Source organism: Nasonia vitripennis, assembly GCF_009193385.2.
Source record: "Nasonia vitripennis strain AsymCx chromosome 4 unlocalized genomic scaffold, Nvit_psr_1.1 chr4_random0005, whole genome shotgun sequence".
NCBI classification, from domain to species: domain Eukaryota; kingdom Metazoa; phylum Arthropoda; class Insecta; order Hymenoptera; family Pteromalidae; genus Nasonia; species Nasonia vitripennis.
In genome coordinates this window covers 878,429-892,135 of record NW_022279640.1, presented here as the reverse complement: position 1 = coordinate 892,135, position 13,707 = coordinate 878,429, and the positions used below count along the sequence as shown (strand labels likewise).

The 13,707-nt window shown below is 36.9% G+C and overlaps 2 protein-coding genes across 5 annotated transcripts in view; one reads left to right on the top strand and one right to left on the bottom strand.

Moving 5' to 3' along the window:
• Nucleotides 1–13,707, top strand: part of LOC107981668 (ras-related protein Rab-32) — a 229,075-nt gene that overhangs the window by 136,956 nt on the left and 78,412 nt on the right. The gene's annotated exons all lie outside the window — the stretch shown is intronic.
• LOC100679775 (multiple coagulation factor deficiency protein 2 homolog) overlaps nucleotides 12,139–13,707 on the bottom strand; it is a 230,935-nt gene continuing 229,366 nt past the window's right edge. The window contains exon 7 of the transcript XR_004345279.1: nucleotides 12,139–13,213. The gene's annotated coding sequence lies outside the window, so the exon portion shown is untranslated. The remainder of the gene's footprint in view (nucleotides 13,214–13,707) is intronic.

Below are 13,707 nucleotides of genomic sequence, written 5' to 3'. Positions count from 1 at the left end.
TATTACAAACTTTTACTACATCGCATATTTTTTTATTATTTTTTTTGTATGACCCATCTATTTTGTGACGGTCGAAACATATTTGTCCGTAAAATTCTCGGTTACATCCTACACACTTTATAATATCTATATTAGAATTACACGTTGGCGCACAAAAACACCTGTCACATTTGGCTGTGCATCTATGCTCATCTACGTATCTATAGCTTTTATTACAATGTTCGCAGAAAAAACGATTGCGTGCAGCACCGGTTAAATTTAATATTGTATCGAAATAACGCCTTCGCGCGTCGTACAAAAGATTTATAACGTCAAAAGAATTTGAATTTAACAGAGGTCTTCCATCGTAAAAGGGCGGTTCTCCACTTCCAAAAGATAAACTATCGTATATTACAATAGCGATATTTTTTGCAACATAATACCGCTGATACGTCTCTATTTCTCGTATACCGCACCCGTTTGCAGGAATTACGACGTTTGCATTAATAGTAAGGAGATTTGCGCGCTCTTATTGCATACCACGCCTGCTATCTCTGACAATATTCCAAGTATCAATGGCTTCGTTTGAAAAGAATTTTTTATACATCATAAAAGCCTCCCCGACAATTAAAGCTCTTGGCAAGCATAAATTATCGTTATTTCTTATAGATACAACCGATCTCTGAGATAAGCTATCAACACTCATCCTCTTTCTACTTCCACCTCGGCCACCATTAGGTATATTAACAAGTGTTAATGTTAGAATAAAGCTCTCATCTATTTGAAATTCCTCATTACTCTGAGCTAATCCGCTTATTAAATTCCATAAATCATTGTAAAAAAAATTATTTACTAATCGTAAAGATAACCCACCCGGCCTCGTGCAAAATTTAAACTTCTAACGGAGACGCCAATCATGTCGTTTTCATTACATAATGAAATTATATAAGAATAAATATCGCGAATAACTAACTCCAACCAAACTATCGGATTTATAGATCCATCCTTCGGTGGAGATCTTATTTTTAGCACAATACGTCTACCTTCTATTTTATACTTAGATATATAATGCGAATTTTGTTGGAAAATATCAAAACGATTACCAGGAGGCTGGATATCCTCATCCTCTCTTTCCTCATCGACTCCTTGATAATTCATATTATCGTCTGTTTCGCTTCTCTCCTCATCCTCCTCGCTGATCTCCTCCGCCTCCTCATTCTCCTCACTGGGCTGATTATCCTCTTGTTCGTAGTCAGACAAATCATCATTATTACTGCTTGAATTTTCAATTCTTCTTCTTTGTCCTCTACCAACTTGAATAGAAAAATCACTTTCATCGGCCTCGTAATCCTGCGATTCTACAGAAGTATTGGTGTTCGAAGATGATGTAGATAAGGGAAAAATGGTTGTAGAAGAAGAACAAGATGAATCGTCAGAGTGATTATGTTCTGAAAAAATTTATTGAATACAAAATATGTGAATACCCTATTTTACACTTTCTTATTTTTAAATTATTCTTCTGGTGATCCTGAAAAACTCTGTCCCAGGCGATTAAACACTTCAGGTAAATTTTCAGTGTCTAACAGTATGGAATTTTTATCTTTACAAGCATTGATAAACCAACGTATTTCTTGTGCTCTTCGAACATACATGATACGCATGATATCTTGTTTCAAAGCCCTGGGGTACTTTGCAAATCCTTCGAGACCACGTCGAATAACTTAAATAATATTTAAAAATAAGAATTTATTTCAAGAAAAATGTATATTTAAATACAGCATAATACTCACGTTCATTAATTTACGATCTCTTGGATTTCCCTGGTTAAAAAATTGCTCGGTGACCAATCCTCCAGCGCTTCTTCTTGTGTACCGCATTTCTTCGGGTTCTACTGGTCGGGCCAAAAAGTCGAGGATTTGTTGCCGTCTTTTGACACATGGATGCTCCGCATACTCAATAATATTCTCGCTTTCATCAGCTGCTCGTTCCATCAAGCGCTGTAGAATATTATTAGCAGCAGCTGTTGGCTCTATACATGTGGCAAGAAGGTGGTCAACATTAACCATGCGCTGAGAATCCCTATTGGCAGGTACATCTTCAGCCTCTTCCGCTCTAGCATCGTGCTCATTCTGCGCTCTCTCTACTGCTTCATCTTCCTCCTCCTCCTCCTCCTCCATCGCCTCATTCACCTGAAGACGCCACCGCTGCTGCTACTGCTTCTCTCCTTACGGCTTCGCTCTCCTCCGCCCGCAACTCCTCTCCGTGTGCATCGGCAGCGCTCACCCCCACCATTTCAGCCGGTACAAACTGTACATCGGCTACAGCATTCAGCGCTTGCGCTGCATCCTCCTCTTCCGTCTCACTTGCCTCTCTTTCTTCCTCCTCCACCTCCTCCTCCTCCTCCTCACCTTCATCCGATGACGTAGGTTCAACATATTCACTTGATGTGTATTCTCTAATATTATCATCATCTTCATCAGAGGTTATGTCGGCTAACAAATTTTCTAACGCTGAAATGTAAACCAATTTTATGTTAAAAATACAGAGCTTACTTTTTATAATAAACGTTATATGTATTCGAAGGTAGTGATGCATACAACACATGAATATTAAAGTCTCTTTGATGTCGAATGAATTAAAACAAAATATTAACCGATATTTGATTACACATTTTTTTAATAAAAAAAGCAAGAAGTATAGTGAGAAAAACAGTTGTTTAAAAAAGTATTCTCATTGTCATAGAATATAGCGGATGTATATTCTTTGATTTTATAATTATACGTTATATTACTGTAATGATAAAGAAATACGCATGGCATGCTATGTAATATGACAGATGTAAGAAGCTAATATCCCTAGCGCTGAAGCAGACGACTTGAAAACACTAGGTGTCATACGTAGCAGTCGATGCGTTCTACGGCACGAGCAGACGACACTGCGTTACGAATGTGTGTATGCGCGCGCGCGAGTGAATGAAACAGAGCTTGTAGCAGCAGTAGCAGACGACGCTATCAGCTGTGGCACCATTTACCTCGTTGCCAAGTGCAAGTGCTGTTTGATTTTTATTAATGACAACGCGATATAGTGCAGAAAAATTGCAATCAATAAAAATGTACTCACCATTATTCTCCTCGAATGCTGTCATTAACCGCGTTAACACAGGTAAATGCGCAAAATTCTGCTGCGCATCGCACAGCTAAGTTGCATTTTTTAAAAAATGTGTCTATGAAGCTGTGCAATTTTCCGTGGCCCATAGCATCATAAAAGACGTGAAAACTCGCGTCATAATTGGCACGCAACCATGCGTTTCACGCGTAGACACCAGCTTCTTGTACACCTGCGTCTAACAACACTATTTGCTTGAAGATTGCCCGCGATGCGAAGCACTACACTGCGTAAAGACTCCTCGGCTACGTTATACATGCTTGCGAGCTCTTGATTTAATGCAACTACTCTCATGACTACTGAGCTCCTGAGGTCAACGTAGGGTTTATATAGTATAAAAAAACTCTCTTGCTAGTGGGGGGATGTGTGGACTCGCGCAACTGTATAAAGCACAAAAAATAACATCCTGTGATAAGTTTTGCCTCAGCTTTATCATTCGCGAGTATCAAAATTTCACCGAATGTCACTTACACGGTAAGAGGTCGACTGATTAATAGGTATTATATTACCTACGCTCTCACGGGTCCAAGATGCATAACAATCTGAAATAATGATACCGTCGACGATTCTCGCACGATACAAGGCGGCTGAAAGCAATGCTCTATCACATTTAATAGCATTCGACTTCCTGTGCAAGCGATGACCATAGCGATTCTCATACAAGCAGTATCAAATATACGGCTCCGAGAATCCACGTGTTAATTATATTTGAGATTACTCTGAACCGTTGTTTTGTCACACTGATCCATTTTTTCCGCGCATAGGTATCGACTGTAAAGACTCTTGCCGCCGAGTAGATACTAAAAATATCAAGTTAACGCTTAGAGCAGTCGAGAGTCAAAGATCATGCTCTCTCTCTCTCTCTCTCTCTCTCTCTCTCTCTCTCTCTCTCTCTCTCTCACACACACACACACAATCGTAAAAAAAGTATCCCGTGTTCGTCAAGCAGCAAGCAGTATCAAACATGTATAGTTGTTTTGTCACACTAATTCATCTCCGCTGTATAGGTATCGCCTGCTAAGACTCGTAGCGACAAGTGGATACTAAAAAATATCAACTTCCTGCGAAGAGCTCTTGAGAGTCAAAGGTTATGCTCTCTCGCGCTCGTAAAAAGTATCCCGTATCCGTCAAGCATTTCGCTGCACAACGCGTCAGCCAGCTCGTTCGGGTATCGGGTGTACGAGCACACGTGCGGTATCGAACAATAATCAGCACAAGTCTAAATTTTTCTCCTTCGTCCCTCCTTCTCCTCCTAGGCCCTACAAATGACTGCTTCGACTACAGTCGTCAGTTCCAAGTTGATCGTAGTTCCACTAGGATGTCTGTAAAAAGTGTTATTTTACGTCAGTTGGAGGAGAAAAGCTCTCTCCTAAAATCACGGATGGAGCGTACGTCGCGGCTCATACAGCAGCACCGCGACACGTATGCTGAGCTGTATGAGGAGCGTGAAGAAATCAAACGCACGCTGCACATCATGAAAAGTTCACCTTCCATCGGCCCCGTCAATTACTACATCCCTAAGCTTGGGGATGTATGTGAAGTGTGTGCGCGGGTGATGAAGCGTATACCATACGCACACGCTGGACGTACTGCACGGAGTGCAGGGCGCGACGCTGTACGACGTGCAGCAGAAGAGAACTGTGGTGTTGCAGCGTAGGAACAGAGAAGAGGGAGGAGACGGAGGTGGTTGCTGAGGAGGTGATGCAGCAGCAGGAGGTTAGTTAGTTAATAAGGTGAATATCTTATGTTTGTCACAATAGATTAATTATGAGTATCTTTACACAGGTGGTGCATGCCGATGAAGATGCTGCTATGGTGGAAATCACGAAAAGAGAGGAGCAGGAAGAGGAAGCGCAGGAAGCGGAGGAAGTGGAGGTGGAGGCCGTGGACGATGCCGCCATGCAAATTGATATAGGAGAAGAATTTTTTCAGTTCGACTCGCCTGCATCTCCCGACAACATAGCTGACAGGGGAAAGCTTGTCATCGTGAAGATAGAGGAGAGTGCTGAAGAAGAGACAATCGACGTCGTATCGTAAAATTTTGTGTTTATGTGCGTGAGTGTATAGTGAACGCGTAAGTTTTATCATGTGTATGTGTGTGTGTGTGTGTGTGTGTGTGTGCCTAGATTAGTAATTAAGAGTAAGGAGTGTGTGCGTAAGAGAGAGAGAGAGAGAGAGAGAGAAAGATAGAGCGTGTACGTAAGAGAGAGAGAGAGAGAGAGAGAGAGAGAGAGAGAGAAAGAGCGTGTACGTAAGAGAGAGAGAGAGAGAGAGAGAGAGAGAGAGAGAGAGAGAGATTAGATTAGATTAGATTAATTGCTCTTTATTTTTGTACATTTTGTTGTACATATAACAAATATAGTGTATTATGATAAAGGAATAAATAAAATTTGTGTAAGGGTATATAGTATAAGGTGTGTGTGATGTTGAGAGATGACATGAGATGAAAGAGAATGTATGTATGTTTGTGCGATGTTTATGTGTTTTCCAAATTAAAGAAATAATTTTTGGCTGCTTGTTTGAAGTGTGATATGGATAGTGTGTCGCGAAGTTGAGATGGAAGGCTGTTCCAGAGGTAGGAGGCGCTGATGAAAAATGAATTCCTCAGCGTCTCCGTCTTGAAGGACGGGATGTCCAGTGGAGTCACCTCGCCCCTGACAGGCCTGAGTGCGACGTGGAAGTCAAAATAGGCTAGTAGATAAGCTGGTATTGAGGTGTTGAAAATTTTTCTAAGAAAACAGGCCATGAAGTACTTCCTACGTCCGGCGGTGGTGAGCCATTGCAACTCACGCCTGTAAGGGGAGATGTGCTCGTCCCTCTTTACACCATAGATGTATCGGATTCCCGTATTGACAAGCCTCTGCAGTTTTAAGTCAAGCTCTTGAGTCAGGTCGCAGTAAACAAGTGAGCAGTAGTCGATGAGGGGAAATAGGAGTGCTTGCACCAAATGTTGGCGCAACCTGAGGCTAGTGCTCTTCCGAAAGAAATATAGCCGATACATTAAAGAGTGAGCACGTTTACAAGTTTGTGTAACGTGCTCTTTCCACGTAAGTTTTGAGTCAAGCACCAGCCCCAGGTTGCGCACAGATGATTCAAAGTTGACCTGGGCCCCCCCTATATTTATATAGGTGTTAGCAGTAGAAGGTAGAGCATTGATATAGTAGGGTGAGCCCAGGACGATCGCCTTAGTCTTACTAACATTCAGCTTAAGTCTGTTTAGTGCTGCCCAGCCCATTATCCTCTCGGCGTTAGCACTCATCTTGTCAGAACAGGAATCGAGCTCCTCAAGGGGGCATTGACAGTAGATTTGCAGATCATCCGCGCAGACTAGATGGGATACATCTGAGTCAAGGCAGAGGCCAATGTCATTGATGTATAACGCGAACAATAAGGGGCCCAAGACTGACCCCTGTGGGACACCGGTGTTTAGTGGTAGGAATGTAGAGAGTTCGTTGTTGTCACCAATGACGGCCTGTTCTCTACCAGAAAGGTAAGATACAAGCCAGCGGATAACCTGCTTGGAGAAGCCGAAGGAGGGTAGCTTTCTGAGTAGCCTGACGTGACACACTGTATCAAACGCCTTGCTAAAATCAAAAAGAAGCAGAAGGGTGACCTTCTTCCTGTCCATTCCAAGCCTGACATCATCAGTCAGCTTAATCAAGCCGGACTGCGTGCTGTGGCCAGTGCGAAAACCAGTTTGGAAACTATCAAGATAGAGTCTAGTTTCAAGGTATTCAGAGATTTGATTGTGCACCAGCCACTCCAGCGCCTTGGATAGAAAGCAAAGTAGGGAAATCGGTCGGTAGTCAGTTACAGCTGTAGGAGAGTTGATCTTGTTTAATGCTCTTACGAGCGATGATTTCCAGGCAGAGGGAAAGCATGCCTCACTCAAAGACAGGTTGAAAATTTGACAGATTAAAGGAGTGAGTATTGGTAGTGCTTTAGAGATTACAACCTGTGGGATGCCATCGCTTCCCCTGGCCTGGGTATTGAAATGTGAAACTGCAGCTAACACGTCCGATTCTGTGATGGCCCTGAAGATAAAGTGTTCAGGGAGGTCTAGACTCTCGAGGGTCCGCAGATACTCCTCGACAGATGGAGCTTGAGGGTCATTTGAGATGGAACTGAAGTGTTCGTTGAGAGCATCTGGAGAGAACCGAGCAGGTGGAGAAGATTTAGAGGTGGTAATGCCAAGATTTTCAAGTTCTCTCCATATCTCTGCAACGTCGGTTAGAGTAGACAAGCGTGAATAATAGTAATTCAGCCTGGCTTCCTCGACCCGTTGATGAGCGTCATCCCTTGCGATTCTATAAAAGTATAGATCCCAAGGTAGACGACTTCTGCGAAAACGCCTGTAGAGCCTATTCCTTTCAGTTAAAAGGTCACGAAGAGCCGCGGTGAACCACGGGTGACGTTTACGTCCAGGTGTCACAGTCTTTAATGGGGCGAGATGATTTATGGCTTTTGTGATGTTTTCGTTGAGAGAGAGAGAGAGAGGAAGAGTGTGTGCGTAAGAGAGAGAGAGAGAGAGAGAGAGAAGTAAAGCTTGTGCGTGAGAGAGAGATAGAGAGAGAGAGAGAGAGAGAGAGAGCGTGTGCGTAAGAGTGAAAGATAAGTAAAGCTTGTGCGTGAGAGGGAAGGAGAGATGGAGAGAGAGAGCGTGTGTGTAGGAGAGAGGGAGAGAGAGGAAGAGCGTGTGCGTAAGAGAGAGAGAGAAGGAATGCTTGTGCGTGAGAGATAGAAGAAGAGAGGGAGAAAGGAGAGCTGGAGAGAGAGTGTGTGCGTGAGAGAGAGAGAGAGAGAGAGAGAGAGAGAGAGAGAGCGCAGTGTAAGAAGCTAGTGTCCCTCATGCATTAGCAGACGATACGATTGTGTGTGTGTGTATGTGTGTGTGTGTGTGTGCTCGCGTAAGTGTACGTATGTGTACACATGTGTGATTGGATTTATATTGTTTATGATAATTCGAATAATAATATTTTTTATTATAAAAACCATTATACATTGTAAGAAATGATTTTTTTATTTACTAACTTGGTGTGTGGAGAAAAATGACATCATTACTATTGTATCCTTATCTTAGCAATGTAAACAAATAATTTAGTTAAGGTATTGTTTGTTTACATAAATAATTAATTAAAATTATCTATATTACATGTAATAAAGATAATTTTAATTACTTGTTTGTATAAACATGATACCTTATCTTTATTACTTGTTTACATTGATGCGCCAGTGATGACGTCATTTGTTATGTCTCCCCATACCGGCTTACTTACTACTAATGATTTGTCCAACTAATATAAGTTTTTTATATCCTTAATAATCATTCTTGTTCCATTACAAAAGCCACCATCAATATCCAATTTTCTTAAACAACTAACTATCATACCTCTTTTTAATATTAATTTATGTGGTGTTAATCCATTTGGTGTCAACGAATTTACAAATTCAGTTGGTATTGAGTCTATCAATTGCCATTATTTTCACATTCAATTCGATCATTACTATAAAATACAAAACTCTTACCATCAATTTTTTAAACTATATTTTCATTAATTTTTGATATATAAGAATTTAATGGTGTTAAAATGACTTTATTTATGATAAATCATTTGGATTAATTTTATATCCAAAATTTTCTATACTCGATCAAATCATTATTACAAATAAATTTTTATAGAATTCTTCTAACATGATTTTGTAATTAAAATTTTGCATTTTAATTTTCTCCTACATTGAGAACCCAATTTTCAAATTTATGATCTTTATTCTGTAATCTCAAATTTTCATTTAATGATAATTTCATGAAAGATAACCATAATTTACTTCTTTTTACACATAACTTCATCATTTATGTACGATTGCCATGACATACTATAGGAAGTGTTTATCTAACATCACTAGACGGAACGATGATTTTCCCTTCGAAAAAATTGTTATTGATACACAAATCTTGTAAAAATGTATTTATTGCTTCATAAGCATGTCTAGATAATTTTAAAATGTTTTAAAAATATTCCATATTTTGATTTAGGTCAAATACTGCATGTTGTTTTTATTCGTTAATGTTTAACGGTTATTTAACTCTCTGGCGAAAAAAATCACGTAATTATTCACATGATTAATGGCGTGATCAATCACTCAATTTATCACGTGATATATCACCCATATAATATAATATATATATAATATCCCCACACACACACATATGTATATATATATATATATATATATATATATATATATATATATATATATATATATATATATATATATATATATATATATATATATATATACATATGTGTGTGTGTGGGACGTTCCACGTCTAACGTAACAAAGCTCTGCCAAAAATTCCTTTTAATCTAAAAATTTTTTAAAATATGTACAGTTTAGCATTTTTTATGCACTTTCAATTAGTGAGGGGCGTTTTTTTAAATTTTTTTCCCAGACGGAGCTACGCGTTCCCTAACTTTAAAAAATTACTACTTTACGAAATGATCAAGCTGTCAGAAATCACAGGGGGTCAGAAAAATTCTAAGCAACGACTATTTTTATGTATTTTGTGCTGCTGAACACGAAACCGGCCGCCTTTTTTACTGATACCTCAAGCGCTCGTCCCTAACCTCAAAAAACTATCCAAAATGTCTTTTTTACGCGGTTAAGACATTTACCTCTAGAGGAAAATCATTGACGAAGGCTATTTTTATGAATTTTGGTCCACTGAGTTTGATCACGAAGCTAAATTTTATTTTATTACTTTTACTTCAGTGCACTTAAATAATGTAACTGATTACTGATAATATGGTTTATACTGTGCAATTTTTTTATTGATTCCTATGAAAGCTCTCTGCGTTTTACAGGGTTGGGACTGTCTTTATTACAAAGCCCGCATTACTTTCCTTTTTTTATTTTTTTAAGTTTTTTAATAACAATTAAATATATAATACAAATATACAAAATAATTAATAATAATAATACAAAATAATAATTAATAATAATATACAAAATAATTAATTATATAATACAAATATACAAAAATAAAAGTAATCGAGTGATTTATCACGCCATTAATCATGTGAATAATTACGTGATTTTTTCGCCAGGGAGTTAAATAACCGTTAAACATTAACGAACAAACAACATGCAATATTTCTCCTAAATCAAAATATGGAATATTTTTAAAACATTTTAAAATTATCTAGACATGCTTATGAAGCAATAAATACATTTTTACAAGATTTGTGTATCAATAACAATTTTTTCGAAGGGAAAATCATCGTTCCGTCTAGTGATTTTAGATAAACACTTCCTATAGTATGTCATGGCAATCGTACATAAATGATGAAGTTATGTGTAAAAAGAAGTAAATTATGGTTATCTTTCATGAAATTATCATTTAATGAAAATTTAATGATTAATATATATATATTTCCCGAAAGTATGTAGCGGCGGAGCGCACCCCTTAGATCAAAAGTTTACATAAAAAAAATAGGTTTGAAAAAAAAAATTTTTTTTGGTGCATTTAAGACGATGCTAAAGCAATCGACATTTTTAATAAAATACGTGAAACGTGAAAATCTTATTTATAATTAATTTCAGTATTGTGATTTTCGATATCTCACGAATGTAAGGAAACAAATTTAAAAATAGTTAAAATATATGTTTTTACACGTTAGAATGTGCCATTTGTTCAAATCCCCAAATATTTTTTAAAAATAATTAAGCAGGCTATGCTTAATACGTTAATATTATGATTTTTACGTATTTTCTTAATTTTACATATAACTGTTTATTGGTCGTGTGCGCCTTTTTATCGCCAATAAACGTTTGGATTCGAATGAAAACTACTGCTTTTGGTCAAAATATAGTGCAATTTAACATCTATAATCTTACATCAGACCGGAAAACCTACTAAGGAACTCATAAATATTGTTTTTACGTATTTACGCAAAATTTGACTTTTTTATTTATAATGTTTTGCTTCCTTCCTATCAGATCCTATCTATCGATGAACTGTACGATAACTTTATACAATGGTTTATGGGTACAACAATGTTTGTTTTGGAGTAATACATAAGGATGAAGGAAGCTACCTGTCAAGGAATTAGCAGCGGTTTTGTATTGCTATATTTTTACAATTTTATGTTAGAAGATTGTGACATGGATAGAATATTTGAAATAGTATATTCAACATTTAAAAACGATACTTTTATTTCATTACTTTATATATATATATATATATATATATATATATATATATATATATATATATATATATAAGTATTACAATAGTACCAAGTTAATATTTTTCATCAAATTGTGAATAATAGTAACAATTTTATTTTTGGTAAATTTTAAGCTTTTTGGTTAAAATCTGTTTATTAGCATTTGGAAAAGTTTTCTTATATTCATTGACAACTTGTAATAAGTACTTTCTTTGATCTTCTTTCTTAGTAAGTACATTTAAATATTCTTCCACCAAATGAACAGCTCTTTCAGCTGTATCGTTTACGACTTGTAGATGTTGAACTATCAATAATCCCTGCTGGAAATGTTCATTCTCCGACCAACTTTCGACATCTGATTGCAAAAATATATTATTTATATTAAATCTTTTGAAAAAATTCAAAGTATAAGCATTCATAAAATAGTCAACTTCTTTGCCTACTAAAATCTCTATACCCTTTGCATTATTAAGGTGAAACCGTTTGGGTGCCTCGATGCTTGAATCAACGTTTTTCCTTAAGGCTGCAACCATCTTTTTTTTACCTCTGCTGAAACTTTCTCATCAAAGAAAGAAAGAGCGCTCGCCTCGGGGCTCAAATACCATAAGTGATTTTGAATTTTATGTAAACCTACCTCAGCTATTTTATAGTCAACACTTTTATATTTGTAAATGTTTTTAATAAATTGTAGATCTTGATTTGGTGCTTTGAGAGCCATAGGAGCAATGAACCATGATTGAATGTATACAAAAATCACAAAAAGACATATGTCAAAAAGACCTTTTCTTTCTTTAGGTGTCAAAGAATACGATCTGCGAAACATGTAAATTTTGAGTGAATTGAGGCTTTGGCCATCCAACGTGTATGATGAAATGCTCCAGGTATTCTAAATTTCACCTTATTACGTGGTACACATTCCAGAAATATTTGACTTAATTCAAGCAGCTCCTTATAATCATCACGAGGCCATTGAGAGTTTAACGATTTTTGTATAAAAGCTTTTATGTGAGCGATTTGTTCAAGTAATTGTGGGTGATTGATATCATGTAGTCCACTTTCGTATTGACTTTGATCAATATTGTTCCAACTATCGTGAAATCGTTTAAATAATGGTACGTTTGGTCCGTTTGTACCAGGTAGTTTGTCAGCAAATACACCAGCTAAAATAATTTCGTATATGTGGTGACGACAAGGTAATTAAAGTAGATCATGGTCTAAATACTGCTCTAAAATAACGGCTGCGCCATTGCGGTAACCTAAATTAGAATTAGTTGTATCACAACATAACGCTTTAATTGATTTTTTTAAACCCCAATTATTTAGAGCCCTGTAAATTGCGTCGGCTTGCGTTACACCTTTACCGTCTGGTAATGCTGGTACATCTATAATTTTCTCACTTTTACCATTAGTCACAACAATTCGTAATCTGTCAATATTTTTACCAATTATCGAATCTGGAATAATTTTTCCGTCCCAATGAAGAACTGCAGCATTTATTTCTGTATTGCCATATAACTTTTTAATCTTTTCCGATTTTTCTTTGCAAATAATAGTTCGATATCTATTATAGGAAGATTTATTTAAAATTAAATCATCAGTGTTATAATTTAAGGCTTCGGCTACAGCGCTTATTAAATGCACAGAGTTTCTGTATGAAATTCTACAGTTATCTAATACTGAGACTACTCTTTCAGTCATCACATTAATCTGTCCTCTAATTTGTCTCGATTCATAGTTTCAACCTCTGAGATTATAATGTGAGCCAGTACTTTGTTGAGACAAAATAATAGTTTCTTCGGAAGATTGTAAGAACTGGCTTGATTCCAAAGATGGTCGTGATTCTGAAACAATATAAAATGTTTGAATGAAATTTCTTTAACTAGTTTCTTATTAAGATAAGTAATGAGTAATCTTTGCTTTTTAATTATGGTATGCATAAGAGAATGTCTATTCTTTAGCTATTTTTTGTTGTTGTTGTTGTTTAGAACAAATCTCACAGTTAATCAACAAGTTTAAATTAAAGATCATAAATTAAATGAAGCTGTATTTATTTCAATAAGTAAGCAGTTTAAAAATAAAACCAATCAGTCTGTTAAAAAACCGTCATAAAATTAGAATATATTAGTAGATTAGTTCAATTGTGTTGAGATAGTCGGTAATTAAGTGAAAGACAACGTTAATCTTCTATTATTAACTATAGTATAGAGTAGTTCATTGGTAGTGGCAGTAGCTAAACGGTACGTCTGTTTACGTCACAGTCTTAAAGTAGAGTAGAAAGAACCATGCGAATGCGCTCGCTCCCTCCTGCGCTCGTTTCGTTGCGCGAAATCGTTGC